Source organism: Mesoplodon mirus (assembly GCF_964341445.2).
Source record: "Mesoplodon mirus genome assembly, contig: HAP1_SCAFFOLD_489, whole genome shotgun sequence".
Lineage (NCBI taxonomy): Eukaryota > Metazoa > Chordata > Mammalia > Artiodactyla > Ziphiidae > Mesoplodon > Mesoplodon mirus.
This window is the reverse complement of record NW_028295497.1, coordinates 128,366-143,294: the sequence shown is the minus strand read 5'-3', so window position 1 is coordinate 143,294 and position 14,929 is coordinate 128,366. Positions and strand designations below refer to the sequence as shown.

The 14,929-nt window shown below is 44.3% G+C and overlaps 1 long non-coding RNA gene across 1 annotated transcript; it reads left to right on the top strand.

The window, feature by feature from the left end:
• The first annotated feature begins 490 nt into the window (after nt 1-490).
• Nucleotides 491-12,456, top strand: LOC309797409. Its single transcript, XR_014292640.1, has 3 exons — nt 491-1,115; nt 2,258-2,354; nt 12,378-12,456. It is a non-coding gene; the product is annotated as an uncharacterized lncRNA (long non-coding RNA).
• The last annotated feature ends 2,473 nt before the right edge of the window (nt 12,457-14,929 follow it).

Sequence of the window (14,929 nt, the reverse complement as noted above, 5' to 3'; positions counted from 1 at the left end):
GGACAGTTCCCACTGATCTTGGTCCAGGCATTGCCTGTCCTCTTGAGAGAAAACTATGGCCATATCCTGGAATGTCAGCAGTCTCTGAAATTAAAAGTACACATACCGTGTGGCCACGGGAAGAGTTCATAATGTGACCCAAGAAGAAAAGAGCAAGTTAAGAGAACTGGTTTTAATTTAGAAGAGTGTCTTCAATTACCCACTAATGTGTATATATATATATATATATATATATATATATATATTTTACAAAGTAAGTTTCTCTATCTTATTTCTAACTACAAGAAAAGAGTGTGGCATGTGATCCACAAAACCAGTATAGAGACTATACTTATCTGGAAAATAAATGATAAAATGTTGGTTTCAACACAGGCATATGCATTTTTGAGTGTTTTATTTATATCAAATTGGATAAAATGTGTGTATTTCTCAGACAGAAAAGACATGTCGAGGTAGAAATGTACCTTTCAACTATTCATGTGTGCACAAGTACACTGGGGAGATTGTAAAAGTTCAGATTGTGATTCAGTAGGTCCGGTGGGCCTGAGTTCTATTTTTTTAACAAGCTCACTTTTAACTAGTGATGCCACAGTCTCTGATTCATTAACGACAATTGTGAATAGCAGAGACATAATTAGAAAGGTAAAAATTCATATTTAATTTTGAACTTAAAGTGTTTTATGGATTTTACACCTTTAATAGGATAGTAAGCACAGCAGCAACAATCATTTGTGAATATTTACTATAGACCGTGTATCTTTCTAACTTTGTAGTGTAGGACTCCAGGAAAAATGCCTGGGCTGCGGTCACAGTGGGCGGGGCCCTCAGGCCGGGCCGCCCCTCCAGGACCCCCGACGGGGCCCTGCGCTCCTGGCGGCTCCCTCCCCCGGCGCCTCCGTCCCTCCCAGAAGGCCTCGGGGCAGAGCGGTCCCACCCACTGCGCCCAGAACGGAGCCCGCGTTTCCGCAGAGCTGGAGCTCCCGGCTCGGGGTCTCTTCCCTCCGCCTTCACGGAACTGCCCCGGAGCCCGCGGCGAGGGCGGCCTCACTGACGCTGCCGGCTCTGGAGGGGCCCCGGAGGCCGAAGCCGCGACAGTCATGCGGACGGCGGGCCGGGTAAGTGGGCGCCGACCCTCCGCCTGGTACGGTGCCCTGGCGGCAGGGCAAGACCAGCTTCTGAGGGGCAGGGGTTCGCCGCCACCCGCCGCTGCTGTGCAGAAAGGGCGGCCCCCAGCGTCTGGTCCCGGGAACTTCGGTCCCTCCTCTCGCCCCTGCCCTCGGCCTGGCTCGCGGGGCCTGGGGGGCGTGGGGAGGGGGTCGGCCTGAGTGTCCTGAGGGGAAACGGGGCAAGGGAGGCGCAGGGGCCGGCGGCAGCGTCAGCGCGCCTCCCCCCGACTGCGGGGAAGGCGGCTAAAAACTCCTCCCGAGGCTCGCAGGCCCCTTATTCAGCGGAGTCCCTCTGCCCTCCTTCCTCCCTGAGCTAAAGGACCGGGGGGAGGGGACAGGGCAGGGCACTGGCGCAGGTAATGGGGACCATCAGCAGGTGATTGTTAACTAAGGAAAACCGGCTCTCCCAACGTGAGGAATGCAGCGCTTTTCTTTGCGGAGATGCCAGAGGCTGGGCTCCCTGAATTCCTTCCTTTCATATGCACCTCAGCGCTCTGGGGCCTGCATTCTGTATTTGCATATCCTGAGATCCTCAGGGCTCGCGGCTCACACTGGAGGGCTGCAAGGGCTGATGACTGTGACATCCTTTGTTTACTGAGATGGCAAGAAATATTCCATTTCTCACAGGCTTGAGGGGCACAGAGTGAAAAGGGTAGGAGAATCTCACTCGGCATGTACTTCGGTTTACACGTAGATAATATGTACACTTAACTGTGTTACTAGAGGTTCTCAAGTGTGATCAATTGTACCACTGCCCTCTATGGATTAACTTCATGAATATCATAAGATACATGCCTATAGAATTGACTTAATCCATTTAAATAGGATAATGGTTTTTAAAGGAAACAATAGAAATATAACAACAAATCCCTTACCACTAAAGGCTGGGTCTGGAACAACCTAAATAAATGTTCCATTGTTAAAATATTGAAAGATGTCTTCAATAGAAATATCAACAAAAATGACAAATGATGAGGGCAGCAGAATGTTGAAATGTTCTATCTTTATCATTAAAGTGGCAGAACATCATGTATTAGTAGGCGCTGGGGGCAGAAGATGCCTGATTTTATACCTTTGTCATATTTGTACAGTTGTTTCAACAAGTAACTTAAAGACCAAATGGAAAAAAAGGAGGTTTGTGCCTGAGATCATGTTGATGTGAAACCAGGGATGGCCACCTTGTCCCAGGTGAGTTAAGTTTACCTGGCAGGTAGACCACAGAGCTCCTGAGAAGCAAGGGTTGGAATTTTTCTGCTGGGTGCCCCTTAGGTTCTGTGACTTGACTGATTGTGAGTCATGTTTCGGGAAAGACCTGATCACAGGAAAAGGGTGGGGAAGAGTGATTTGGGGAGCAGCTAACAACATGCATCACGGCTCATGGCTTGAATGAATTTTAAAGAAACAGGAAAACAAATGCTTCTTATGGAATCAGAGAATGTCCAGCCGGACAATCCCAGAAAATGAGGAACACCCATCCCATTTTCCAGATGAGAAAACAGAGGCCCAGCAAGGTGAAATCCCTCACCCAAGTTGCACCCGTCTCTCCTCCCCACTACATGGTTCATGAAAGCACGACTTTTCCTGTCGTGATCACTGCTGAACCCCAAAAAGGACCAGGCATCTAGCCGCTGCTCCAAAAATTTTGGTTGACTGTAGGAACAATGCTATTTCTTTCTTTCTCACTCTTATTCAGGATTGTGCCAAGAACTCCCCAGGCTGCAATGTAATTCGATAAATGTAAATATTAATTGAGTTTTGTTGTGATGAGGACTTAGGCTTTGGAGGCAACAGACTTGGTTCAGATCTTGGTTCTGCCACTCAATAGCTGTTTGGCTTTGGGAAAATTACTAAACCTCTCTGAGCTTATTTCCTCCTTTGTAAAGTGGGGATAAATGTATCTGAGCCAGCAGAGCACCTGCATGAGAGATGTGCACTAAATATTGGTCTTTCTCACTCTCCCACGCCATCTCTGTGCTTCCCAGAGAAGTTGTACAGAAGGATATAGTACTTTTTAAAATTAATTAATTAATTAATTGATTTTTGGCTGTGTTGGGTCTTCGTTGCTGTGCGCGGGCTTTCTCCAGTTGCGGCGAGCGGGGGCTACTCTTTGTTGTGGTGCGCGGGCTTCTCATTGCAGTGGCTTCTCTTGCTGCGCTGGTTGTGGAACACCAGCTCTAGGCACACGGGCTTCAGTAGTTGTGGCCTGCAGGTTCACTAGGTGTGGCGCATGGGCATAGCTGCTCCGCAGCATGTGAGATCTTCCCTGACCAGGGCTCGAACCCATGTCCCCTGCGTTGGCAGGCATATTCTTAACCACTGCGCCACCGGGGAAGTTCAATATAGTACTTTATAAAGAGGGGTTTTAATTGATTTCAGATAGTGTACATGTTTCTTGTAGAAAAGATTTTTCCACTATAGAAACATTAACATGCAATACCACTACAAATGCGGTATTCTATGGGTTAGATAGTATCAGTAAATTTTATAAGTAATTGGGCAAAGGCCAAAGCACTAGGTACTGGGGAGTAAGAAGTCTCAAGTCTGGGGTGCCCCCCACCCCAATTTCAAGAGCAGGGTGTGTTTTTCAAATCCATATTTCATCTGGTCTTTGTTTCTCATCCATCCTCTGTGTCTGCCTTTCACAAAAGGCTCAGATCCTCCACTTTCACACCCTCCCGGCTGGCTGTGCCCCAGCTCCCGTCCTGGAACCTCTGCACGCATGGGTGTGCCTGCTCTCCCTGGGCCTCGCCAGCTTTGCCAGGGAGCTGCTGTACCGTGCACTGGTAGCTGTACCCCAGGGTGCCTGGACCCTTCTGGTACATGAAGTGCACCCTCATCACCATGAGTGCACGCCCATCCCCTTACCTTATATCCTGCCTCTAAGCCAGGCTTGGGGGTGACTAGTGTGCCTTCAGCTATGTGAGGTGCTGGGATCAAAGTGAAGTTCCCAACTTCTTAAGTTGCAGGCTTGAGGGGCACACAGTGATGTAAAGTCGGGTCACCTGACTTAAAGGGGGGGCTGGTTGCTTTAAAGCCAGGGCAGCTGGCTTAAACCCTGCGTCCCTCCGCTGCAGGACGAGACCAACTTTGGCGGTTCTCGGGTTTGCTCCAAGCCGGCACTGCTGTGCAGGAAGAGCTTCCGGTAGCGCCTTAGTGCGGGGGGACTTGGTCCGTTGTCTTGCCGCTGCCCTCAGAGCGGGACCACCTGCTCTTCTGGAGGAGAATCAGGGAGGGGGAAGTGCAGAGTCCCGGCTGGAGTTGCGGCACCCCTTGTCTGATGGCAGGGAAGGGGGGACGGGGCTGTGTGGTGTCCTGGGGCTGGACTCACCAGGTCAACTCAGCCTCTCAGCCTCCTAACCTCACCCCACACACCCCACAAGAGTCTCCAATAATATGTAATTGTGCCTTAGGTTCTCGGTCTTCAAACTCATACCCAGGCTCCCAGGTCCCTTGATTTAGCCAATTCCTCTGTGCTCTTTCTTCTATTAGATACAGTCCCAGAGGGAGGGGCTGGGGGATGGGACTGGAGGGACCCCGGCAGCACTGGCCTAGGCTGACTAAAGAGATCCAGGGCCTGCGCTATCACACATGTGCGAGGACCCTTAAGGCGCAATCGAGGGGGCCAGTTAGAGGCAGTCCTTGTTGCCTCAAGTGAGTATGGATCACCGTCGGGTGGGGAGCATGCTGACCCCTGAGAAGTACTGTTAGAAGGATGTGTTCCTCCCTCGGCTTCAAGGACGTGGGTGGGCTTCAGGGCTCCATTTCCCCTCCAGACCTCCAGGGCTGACTGCACCCCAGCGGCCTTGCAGACCTGGCTTCCTGTCCCAGAACTTGCCAGGCTCCAGGAAGAATCCAGACTGCAGAGATGGTGCTTGAGCGCTCCAGCTTAAGAAGTGCTGTCCCTGGGGACCCAACAGTGGAGGGAGGAAGGGTGAAGGGAGTAGGGGGGTGGGGTTGGGAGGGGTGGCTGCCCTGGGAGATGTTGAGAGAGAAGTATCGCCCCCCACACCCCCTGCCCCCTGCAACTGACTGACCCACTGATGCCATAGGATCTCAGGCCCTTTTAGTCAGAGATGCCTCGGTTTCTTTACTCCTGCGTTCAAAACTATGCAAAACCAACTCTTCATCCTCTTGCTGCCTGGCCAGGACTTGTAAAGCACTGTTCTTTTGGAGCACTCGTTCCCTAAACTGCAGTTTGGAGCTGTCCCAGCTATTTAAAGGTGTTCTCCTTAAACTGAGACTAAATCCTACTCTTTTGGAAAAACGCCCTGCACTTCCGAGGAGATCATGTTTTCTGCCCATTCCTTCCTTCTACTTCCCTCTTAAGAAGCCCTGTGCTCAAAGGGCTTGGTGACTTATTTTTTGCTTGATGTCAAAAAGAAACCTTCCCCATGCACCGCAAAAATCTTTCCTGGAGCATAGGTGTTTCAAAACCATGACCGTGTTTTGCAGTCAGTATACACTGGGTAGACTGCCTAGCAGTCCCTGGAAGAGCCAGAGGTGAGCGTAATCAACTTATCTGATTGGATGCCCTTCAAGTTTAGGAAGGTCCCATTCTTATGCCCCAGCAGATAAGACAGGGCCCTGGATGGCTGTGGCTGTGATTAGATAACTTCTGATGATTTTATTTCCCTTACTGAGCTGCTGCTTCTAGGTTAAATTCATTTTATTACCTGTCCCTTTTTTTTTTTTTTTTGCGGTACACGGGCCGCTCACTGTTGTGGTTTCTCCCGTCGTGGAGCACAGGCTCCGGACGCACAGGCTCAGCGGCCATGGCTCATAGGCCTAGCCGCTCCGCGGCACGTGGGATCCTCCCATACTGGGGCATGAACCTGTGTCCCCCGCATTGCGGGCGGACTCTCAACCACTGCGCCACCAGAGAAGCCCTACCTGTACATTTTTAAAGAAAGACTGAAAAAGTCACTGTAATAGGTCAGGAGTCTGAGCTCAGGGTTAGTCAAAGGTACTCACAAGGAGGAAGGTGGATAAACATAGGTGCGTAAAATAGGAGGGTTGGCAAGTACAGCCAGGACAACCGGGTTCACCGTGCGCACTAATAAAGGCCAGAATCTCCTCATTTATCTCTGGTGGGAAGTTCTGATGGTTTCTCAGGATCAAACTCAAATCATATTCAAACTAGGGGGCTTCCCAGAAGGCGCTGAAGCACCGGCAGAGCCCACCTGCGCTCCCACCTTGGCACTCCAGGATCAGAGTTGGGTTTGGAGATGGGGTTGCTGTAACCCCAAGGAGGTGAGCAGAGAGGAGGAGTTGATTACCGGTCTCCTCTGACTCTCTGGCCCAAATTGCCTGGCTTCACGAGGGGGCAGAGTTTTGCTTTGAGCAACTTATGGGGCACTTCCAGACTGGTGGGGTTGCCCAGTGGCCCGACAGTCTGACAGGCTGGCTGCGGTGTGACTGCCCTTTGTTTCTTCAGAATCTGTTCATCAGGAGGTGCATGGTTGCGGAAGCCCATTCACCGCCCCCCCCCGAGGGTGATGGCACCTTCCCTGGCTGTACCCTATGATCACCAGGTACTTGAAATGAATGCAAGGTTTTTGACTTCAAGGAAGAGCTCACATAACCCCTTCTGCCTCATAATGTGTGGGATTTACTATAATGGAAGGACATTATAAAGAACAGGTAGAAAACTCACCTGTTGGTCTCCATGTAGGAGTTTACTTTGCATGAATCTCTCCTACATGAGTAGATAGCAGAGGTTTATTTTTGTTCCCGTGTGTGTAGTTGTGGCAGAGGACGTAGGTATGGTGATTTGAAGCCCTCAAAGAAATATTCTCAGAATTCTCAAGACTTCTCTTGATTGGAACCGAAAGAGACCTGGAAAAGGAGGAAAAGCAAAGGAGGAGGGAGAACGAATGACTGTTTCTCAGTAAATTCACCTTCCTGGTTGATTGTTCTGTCTTCTCATTTCTTTTAGCTTCTATGTATGTCTAATGGGATGATGTAGAAAGGCTGATTTTTATGCTTTAAAAGATTTTACATCACAAAGAAACTAGAAGTGGCTAACAGAACTTGTTCACATCAATGTTACATAGAGACTTTGATATTAAATTTGTATACTAAAGTGGGTTAATCCAAATTTTCTCTTTTTGAGTGAACATTTGTAACATATTTTTGTAGATAATAATTTATCCTAGATATACAAAATTGTGAGAATGGGTACCATTTTTCACCCCTTAAATGATTTCTTTTAAATGAATAGATCGTACACTTTAAAGGCCAATGTTGTCTTACATGTTGTTTTTTAATTCCTTGATTTCCAAAACTTGTGTTTATTTAATTGATTTCTATCTAATAATCTGTCTCCCCTTTATTGTTTCTTACTTTATATTTTATTGATCTATAGTTAATTTGCATTATTATATTAGTTTCAGAGGTACAACATAGTGACTCATAAATGTTTAGGTTCTTCTCCATTTATACTTATTATAAAAGAGTGGCTCTATTCCCCAGGCTATACAGAACGTCACTGTAGGTTATTGATTTTATACAGAGTGGATTCTTCCTCAGAACCTCCTACCACTATTTTGCTGCTCCGCCCTGTCTCTCGCTGCTGGTAACCACTAGTCTGTTCTTTAATCTGTGAGTCTGTTTCATTGTCGTTGTTGTATTCAGTGTTTTAGATGCACGTGTAAGTGATAACCTACCAGGCTTGTTTTCTCTGCGGCTTATTTTACTAAGCATAATACCCTCCAAGTCCATCCATGTTATTGCAAATAGCAACATTTCCTTTTTTGCTGAAGTCATCATAAATATCATTTTTTATCCCCTAACCTACTGATGAACACTTAGTTTGACTCTATATCTTGGCTATGGCAAATAACACTGTTATGAACATTGATGTGCAGTTATTTTTTTTTAAAATAGTGTTTTTGTTTTCTTCTGATATACCCAAGAGGGAAATTGCTGGATATTATGGTAGTTCTATTTTTAGTTTTATGTGGAACCTCCATTCTTCTTTCCACAGTAGCTGCACTACTTCACATTCACATCAAGAGTTTACAAGAGTTTCCCTTTCTCCACATCCTCACTAACCTTTGTTATTTGTGACCTTGTTGATGACAGCCATTCTGACAAGACTGAGGTGATATATCTCATAGTTTTGATTTGCATTTTATTGCCGATTAGCTATGTTTAGCATCTTTGTGCATTCTGGCTGTCTATCTGTATTTTTTCCTTGGAAAAATGTCTATTTAAGTCTTCTCATTTTTTAAAAAAATATTTTGGGTGCAGTTCTGATATTGAGTTGTATGTGCTGTTTCTGTAGTTTAGATATGAACCCTTGCTTGGTCATCTTTTTGGTGTTAACCTCTTAGCATGTGCAAATATTGTCTCTCCTTCAGCAGGTTGTCTTTTCATTTTGTCTTTGGTTTCCTTTGCTGTGCAAAATCTTTTAAGTTTAGTGAAGTCCCATTTGTTTATTTTTGCTTTTGTTTCATTTGCCTTAGTAGACTGAACGCAAAACTGTTGCTATCATTTATGTTGAAGAATGTTCTGTATTTTCCTCTCGGGGTTTTATGGTCCTACATTTAGGTCTTTATTCAGTTTTGCGTTAATTTTATATACGGTGTGCTAAAATACTCTAATTTTATTCTTTTCCATGTAGCTGACCAGTTTTCCTAGTACCACTTATTGAAGAGACAGTTCTTTCTCCATATTGCCTGCTTTGTTATAAATCAATTAAATATACGTGTGTGGGCTTATTTCTGGGATCTCTATTCTATTCCAGTGATCTTTGTGTCTGTTTTTGCTCCGGTCCGATGCTCTTTGATTACTGTCGCTTTGCAGTATAATCTGAAGTCAAGGTGCCTGATGCCTCCAGCTCTGTTCTTTCTCAAGATTGTTTGGCTATTTGGGGTCTTTGTGTTTCTATACAAATTTTAAAATTACTTTTTCAAGTTCTATGAAAATGCTTTGGTATTCTGATAGGGATTGCATTAAATCTGTAGATTGTCTTTGGCAGTATTGTTATTTAAACAGTATTAATTCTTCCAGTCCATGCACCTGCTATATTTTCTCATCTTTTTCTGTTGCCTTCAACTTCTTTCACCAATGGCTGATACATTTCTGAGTACATGTCTTTTACCTGCTTAGGTGTGTTTGTTCTTAGGTATCTTATTATTTTTAGTGTGATTGCATATGGTATTGTTTTCTTAATTTTTTTCTTTCTGACAGCTTTGAGTTTTGTTTTTTTCTTCTTTTTCTAATTCCTTCAGGTGTAATGTTAGGTTGTTTATTTGATATTTTTCTTGTTTCCTAAGAATAAGCTTGTATCACTATAACTTCCCCCTGTGAACTGCGTTGGCTGTGTCCCATAGATTTTGGATCACTGTGTGTTCATTTTCATTTCTCTTGGGTATTTTTAGAATCCCTCTTTAATTTCTTCACTGTTCCTTTCTTCCCCTTTTATTCATCTGTGATGTGAGGACTATCTTTAATATGATGTTTGGATTTCTTTCAGGTGTGTGTGTGTGTGTGTGTGTGTGTGTGTGTGATTATTTCAGTTGCTGAGCTCTTAGTTTCACGTGGACACTAACAACCCTGCATTGTTACTCTGCTCCCCCACAGTTACTGAATTTGACCTTATATTTTACATCTACTTGTTTTGTGTGTCCCTTAACTTCTTATTGTGAATAAAGATGATTTTATTACTGTTTTCTTTCATCCTTCCTATTAGCTGTGTACGTGGTTGATTTACTGCCTTTGTTGAATATTTGCCTTATCCAATGAGGTTTTTCCATTAGTAAGTTTCCTTTCCTAATTTTTATGTTTCAGTCATGGCCTTTTCTTTTTCACTGAGAAAAGCCCCTTTAAGATTTCTCATAAAGCTGTTTTGGCGATGCTGTGCTCTTTTAGTTTTGCTTCTCTGTAAAACTTTAGATCTCACCATCAAATCTGAAGGAGAGCCTTGCTGGGTAGAGTATTTTTGGTTATAGGCTTTTCCCTTTCATGACTTTAAATATACCATGCCACTCCCTTCTGGCATGCAGAGGTTATCCTGAAAAGTCAGCTGAGAACTTAATGCAAGTTCCATGTTTGTAACTTGTTGCTTTTCCTTTGCTCCTTTTAATAGTGTCTTTTTATCTTTATTTTTTTGCCATTTTAATTACAATGAGTCTTGGTGTGGTCCTCTTTGGGTTGATCCTGTTTTGGCCTTACTGTGTTTACTGGACTTGGATGTCTGTTTTCTTTCCCAGGTTACGGAAGTTTTCAGCTCTTATGTCTTCAGGTATGCTCTACACTGCTTTCTCTTTCCTTTTTGCTTCTGGGACCAGTATAATGCAAATATTAGTACACTTGATGTTTCACATGTCTGTTCAACTTTCTTCATTTCATTTTAATCTATTGTTTTACAGTTCATCTTCAGTGATTGCCAGTACTCTGTCCTTCAGTTTTCTGATTCATTCCTCTGTATCATTTAGTCTACAGTAGTTTCCTTTTAGTGTACTTTTCATTTTAGTTATTGTATTCCTCATCTCTGTTTTGTTGTTCTTTAATGCTCTAACTCTTTTTTAAAAAATTCTACCTTCTTGCTCTGGTCGTCCATTCTTCTCCTGAGTTCTTTGATCATCTTTATAGTCATTACCTTGAACTATTTTTTGAGGAGATTGGTTACCTCCACTTCACTTAGATCTTCTTCTGAGTTCTTATCTTGTTCCTTCATTTGGATCGTGTTTCAGTGTCACCTCATTTTTCTTAACTTGCTGTTTTTATTGCTATGTATGTAGTATGTTCGTTACATTTCCTGACCTTCTAGAAGTGGCCTTTTGTAGGAGAGGTCCTATGTGTCCCAGAAGCCCACTGTCCCCTGGTCACTAGAACTATATGTTCTAGGTGTACCCCCTATGTTGGCTACTTGGGCTCTTCTATTGTGGTGGGCTGACTACTGTGGGTGGTCTGGTAGGCTTGGCTGCCCCCAGACTACTTGTTTGACAGACTCTGCCTTGTATGGAGGCTGTCTGTGCTGCTTGGTGAGGCTAAATCATAAGGCAGTTGCCTGCACGACTCTGTGGGACACCAAATCTAGTGCTGGTTCACTTATGGGTAGAATTGCAGTCCAGGTGATATCAGGGCTAGTGCCCAGTCACTGCGGTGATGCTGGCTACTGGGAGGAAGACACAGGTCCTGAGTTCTGACTGCAGGGCCCAGGAGTCTCAGAGTTGGTGTTGGATCACTGTTCCTGACACAGCTATCTGCAGGGTCTGGGGTATCCCTAATCTTGTGCTCTCATTCTGATGGGCAGGGTCAAGACCCAAGTGAGTCCATGGCTGCTTCTGGCCTGCAAGTGAGTGTTCTGGTCACACAGGCTGCTGGGCTGTGGTATTCCTGGAGCTGGTGTGTGCCTGTTGGTGTATGAGGCTGATCCCACTGCTAGAGCAGATTTGCTGTTGGGTAGGTCCAAGCTCCATCCAGTCCCTGTGCAGTAATCACCTGCCGACGGTGAGACTGATTCCAAGGCCAGAGCAGGCTCACTTGTCAGAGGGGCCAAGGACCCTGGGGCTGGTGCCTCTCCACTTAGGTGTGGAGGCTGGTCCTGGGGCTTTTGGTTGCTGGGCCCATGTCCAGCGGCAGCTGTGCATTGAGAGGGTCTGAAAGCAGCATGTTTGCTGGTGGATGGGGCTATGCCCCTGCTCAGTTAGTTGCTTGGCCTTCAGCATCCTAGTACTTGTGTCTATAGTCTGGTGGAAATGGGTAGGGCTAGACCCTGAGGCTAAAAAGATAGAGGGAGGACTCTGAAATTATGCTTGCTGGTACCAGTGGCCACGAGGTAGAAGGAGCTCCCCCAAGTGGCTGCTGCCAGTGTCTATGTCCCTGAGGCTGTGCTGTAGTTGCCTCTGGACTCTCTGGGAGACTCTCCAAGATCAGGAGGTAGGTGTGACCCAGGATCCGTTCAAATGAGTCATACCTGAGGTTTCTAAGGAGTTATATACACAGTTGCTATTTCGATTGCTTGTTGATGAAGATCAGTGGAAAAACTAGAGTCGTTTCCAAGTGTAGGTAAGATATAATGAGAGGATGGAGGTGGGAAGTAGGGAGGCCCAGAGAAAAGTGGGAAGGTCATACTGGGCCAAGATGGTGGTAATATCCAGCAGAACGGATGGTAGGGCAGACTGTGGTTTCATCTTTTTTATTTCGGCTCCCCACCTCATCCTTAATAATTCTTTGGGAATATTTCATTGCTCTGTGATGCAGGTACAGAATTCGAGTGAGGAGACTACACCCTCAGCGTCCAGCTGTCTGAGTCCTCAGTGTGCTTCAAATGATGGAGAACTATTGCTTCTTTATGAGAAGAGTTAGTACCTCGTAGCTAAGCTTTAACTAGAGCTTATGTAGGATTGATTCCAATCTATATATACTGTTGGCATGGAGGTTCCTCCTCCTCTTTTCTTGACCATTATGAAATGAATCTATATTTCTCAATATTTGTGTATATCAGATAAATACATTAAGTAAAGGAATCTTATATATTGCTTCCTGCATAGTTTGCTCTTTCTTGTTTCTCTTTTACCTTTACTAAATGAGCACAGTGAGAGACCGTGCAATGTTCTAATCAGGAGAGATTAGAACATCATATTTGTAGAGAGGTTGGTGGGACAGAGCAGGGGTCCCAGTGAGAATCAAAGCTTCTGTTTCTACTTGGAAGTGTACCTGTATAGAGTAGAGGGCTCCCGGAAATATCCTAGAATATTGCAATGTCCCTGCGAGAGATCATTAAGAGAGGCAGGATCTGGTCCCAGATCAGTGTACTATGACATGTTTGTCAGTCATCTGGTGTGAGATTCTCAGAGCCAATCCCATATGGTAAGGCTGGGTGCAGAGTGACGAAGAACCTGTGAAAGCCTTTGATTGAGTGTTAAAGATGAAGCTCTGATTTTGGGGAGAATTTTCTTACCTGACTGAATGTCACCCTTCTGTGGGGATGAGATTCTGTGCTTTTCTTCTCTTGATGACCACTGACTGAGAGTCATTAGAGGATCATGTCTAGACAGCATTCTTTATTTAATTTCTTAAAGAAGAAAACACAGAAAACATTTTTATCCACTTTCAAATTGAGGATCAAGGGGAATGACATCAGTGAAAATGTCAGAGTAGGGAGCTCTAGCTTGTGTCCATCACCAGAAACACTGACATACGTGGTAAAACCTGTCAGAATGATCTTATCAACACATGTAAGTTTTATTTTCTTTTCACCCTGTAGATTCATCTTTCACTGAAACTTAACTTACTACAAGATGTGGAGAATAAACAGGGAAGTAGAAACTGCATTTCCTGATGAGAGAATCACTAAGTCACATTAGTTGTTCTGAGCTATGTCTTACTCACCGTAACTGTAATTAAAACAAACAAACAAAACACTTTTTTTTTGGTAAGTCAGTTCTGACATTTCCTCGTTAAAGACAAGGTAACAGATACAGATTTAGATCTACCAGAATTGAGCAAAATGTTGATTGTACCTGTGCTGCATATATGAGCATGACCTGCTACAAATCTTCATTATACTTATTGCCACAACTGACAAATTCACTTTGGCCACTCCTGGTATGTTGCATGTAAGGAATGCATAGGACACTAACCCCAGCTGGTCACAGGTAAACTCTGCCACGTGGATTACTGCATGTTTTCCTGCTGGAAGACCACACATTCTCGAGTATCATGACTGCAGAGTATGTGGGCTCTTCTTTTTTCTGGATAAAGGTTAGATAATCACCTAATTTTATGAGAAATATATAAATTGTATTTGCATATTCTTCAGGTTTTTATTTATCCATTCTCTTTCAAGTCCTAAGTGCAAATATTAAAGTGATTTCCAAGAGGGTGGTAAATAAGACAGCTACGTTTATGCTCCAAAATTAGCAATAAAGCATAATACAATTGTAAATGCATTAATGTGTGATTAATATGTAGATACTATGTAAATGCAATTTTAGTAATGCTTTGTGGAGAGCTTCAGAATCTAGGTATTTAAAAAAAAAAGAAGAAGGAGTTTTTGAAACTCTCAGGGAATTATATAGAAGTTTTTGTGTCTATAATTATCAATCCGGAATAATGCATTTTCTCAGAAAAAAACTAGGCATAAAATTGTAGGAAAAAACTTCATGAAATGAAAGAGCATGTGAGATGGGCATACAAGAAAAAGAATATTCTCAGAGAATAATGAACAGTGTGAAGTTCAGCAGAAGTGTAATACAGATTCAAAGAGTAAAACTTTGGAGAGCCTACTTATGAGTTCCTCATATTGCATCTTTGGAGAGACGGTAGTCATTTGAAATATGATGTTATAAGATGACGTTAACATACTTAAATACTTTCGTTTAGAAATGACCACTTAGAACCAGAATAAATGAAAGAGAGCACAAAATTATGTTTTTGTTGATTTTTGAAGATCTCAGGTGAGTGCTGATAATTTAAATATATATGATATCAGGCTTCCCTGGTGGTGCAGTGGTTGAGAGTCCGCCTGCCGATGCAGGGGACACGGGTTCGTGCCCCGGTCCGGGAAGATCCCACATGCCACGAAGCGGCTAGGCCCGTGAGCCATGGCCGCTGAGCCTGCACGTCCGGAGCCTATGTCCCATAATGGGAGAGCCCACAACACTGATAGGCCCGCGTACTGCAAAAAAAAACAAAAAAAACAAAAAAAAACATGGTGTCTTTCACTGCAAAATAAAGGAGTTTTGGAGGATTCCTGGAATGAATGTCAATATTATGACAATAGTATGAGTGTGTTTCGTGTTTGGGAATTA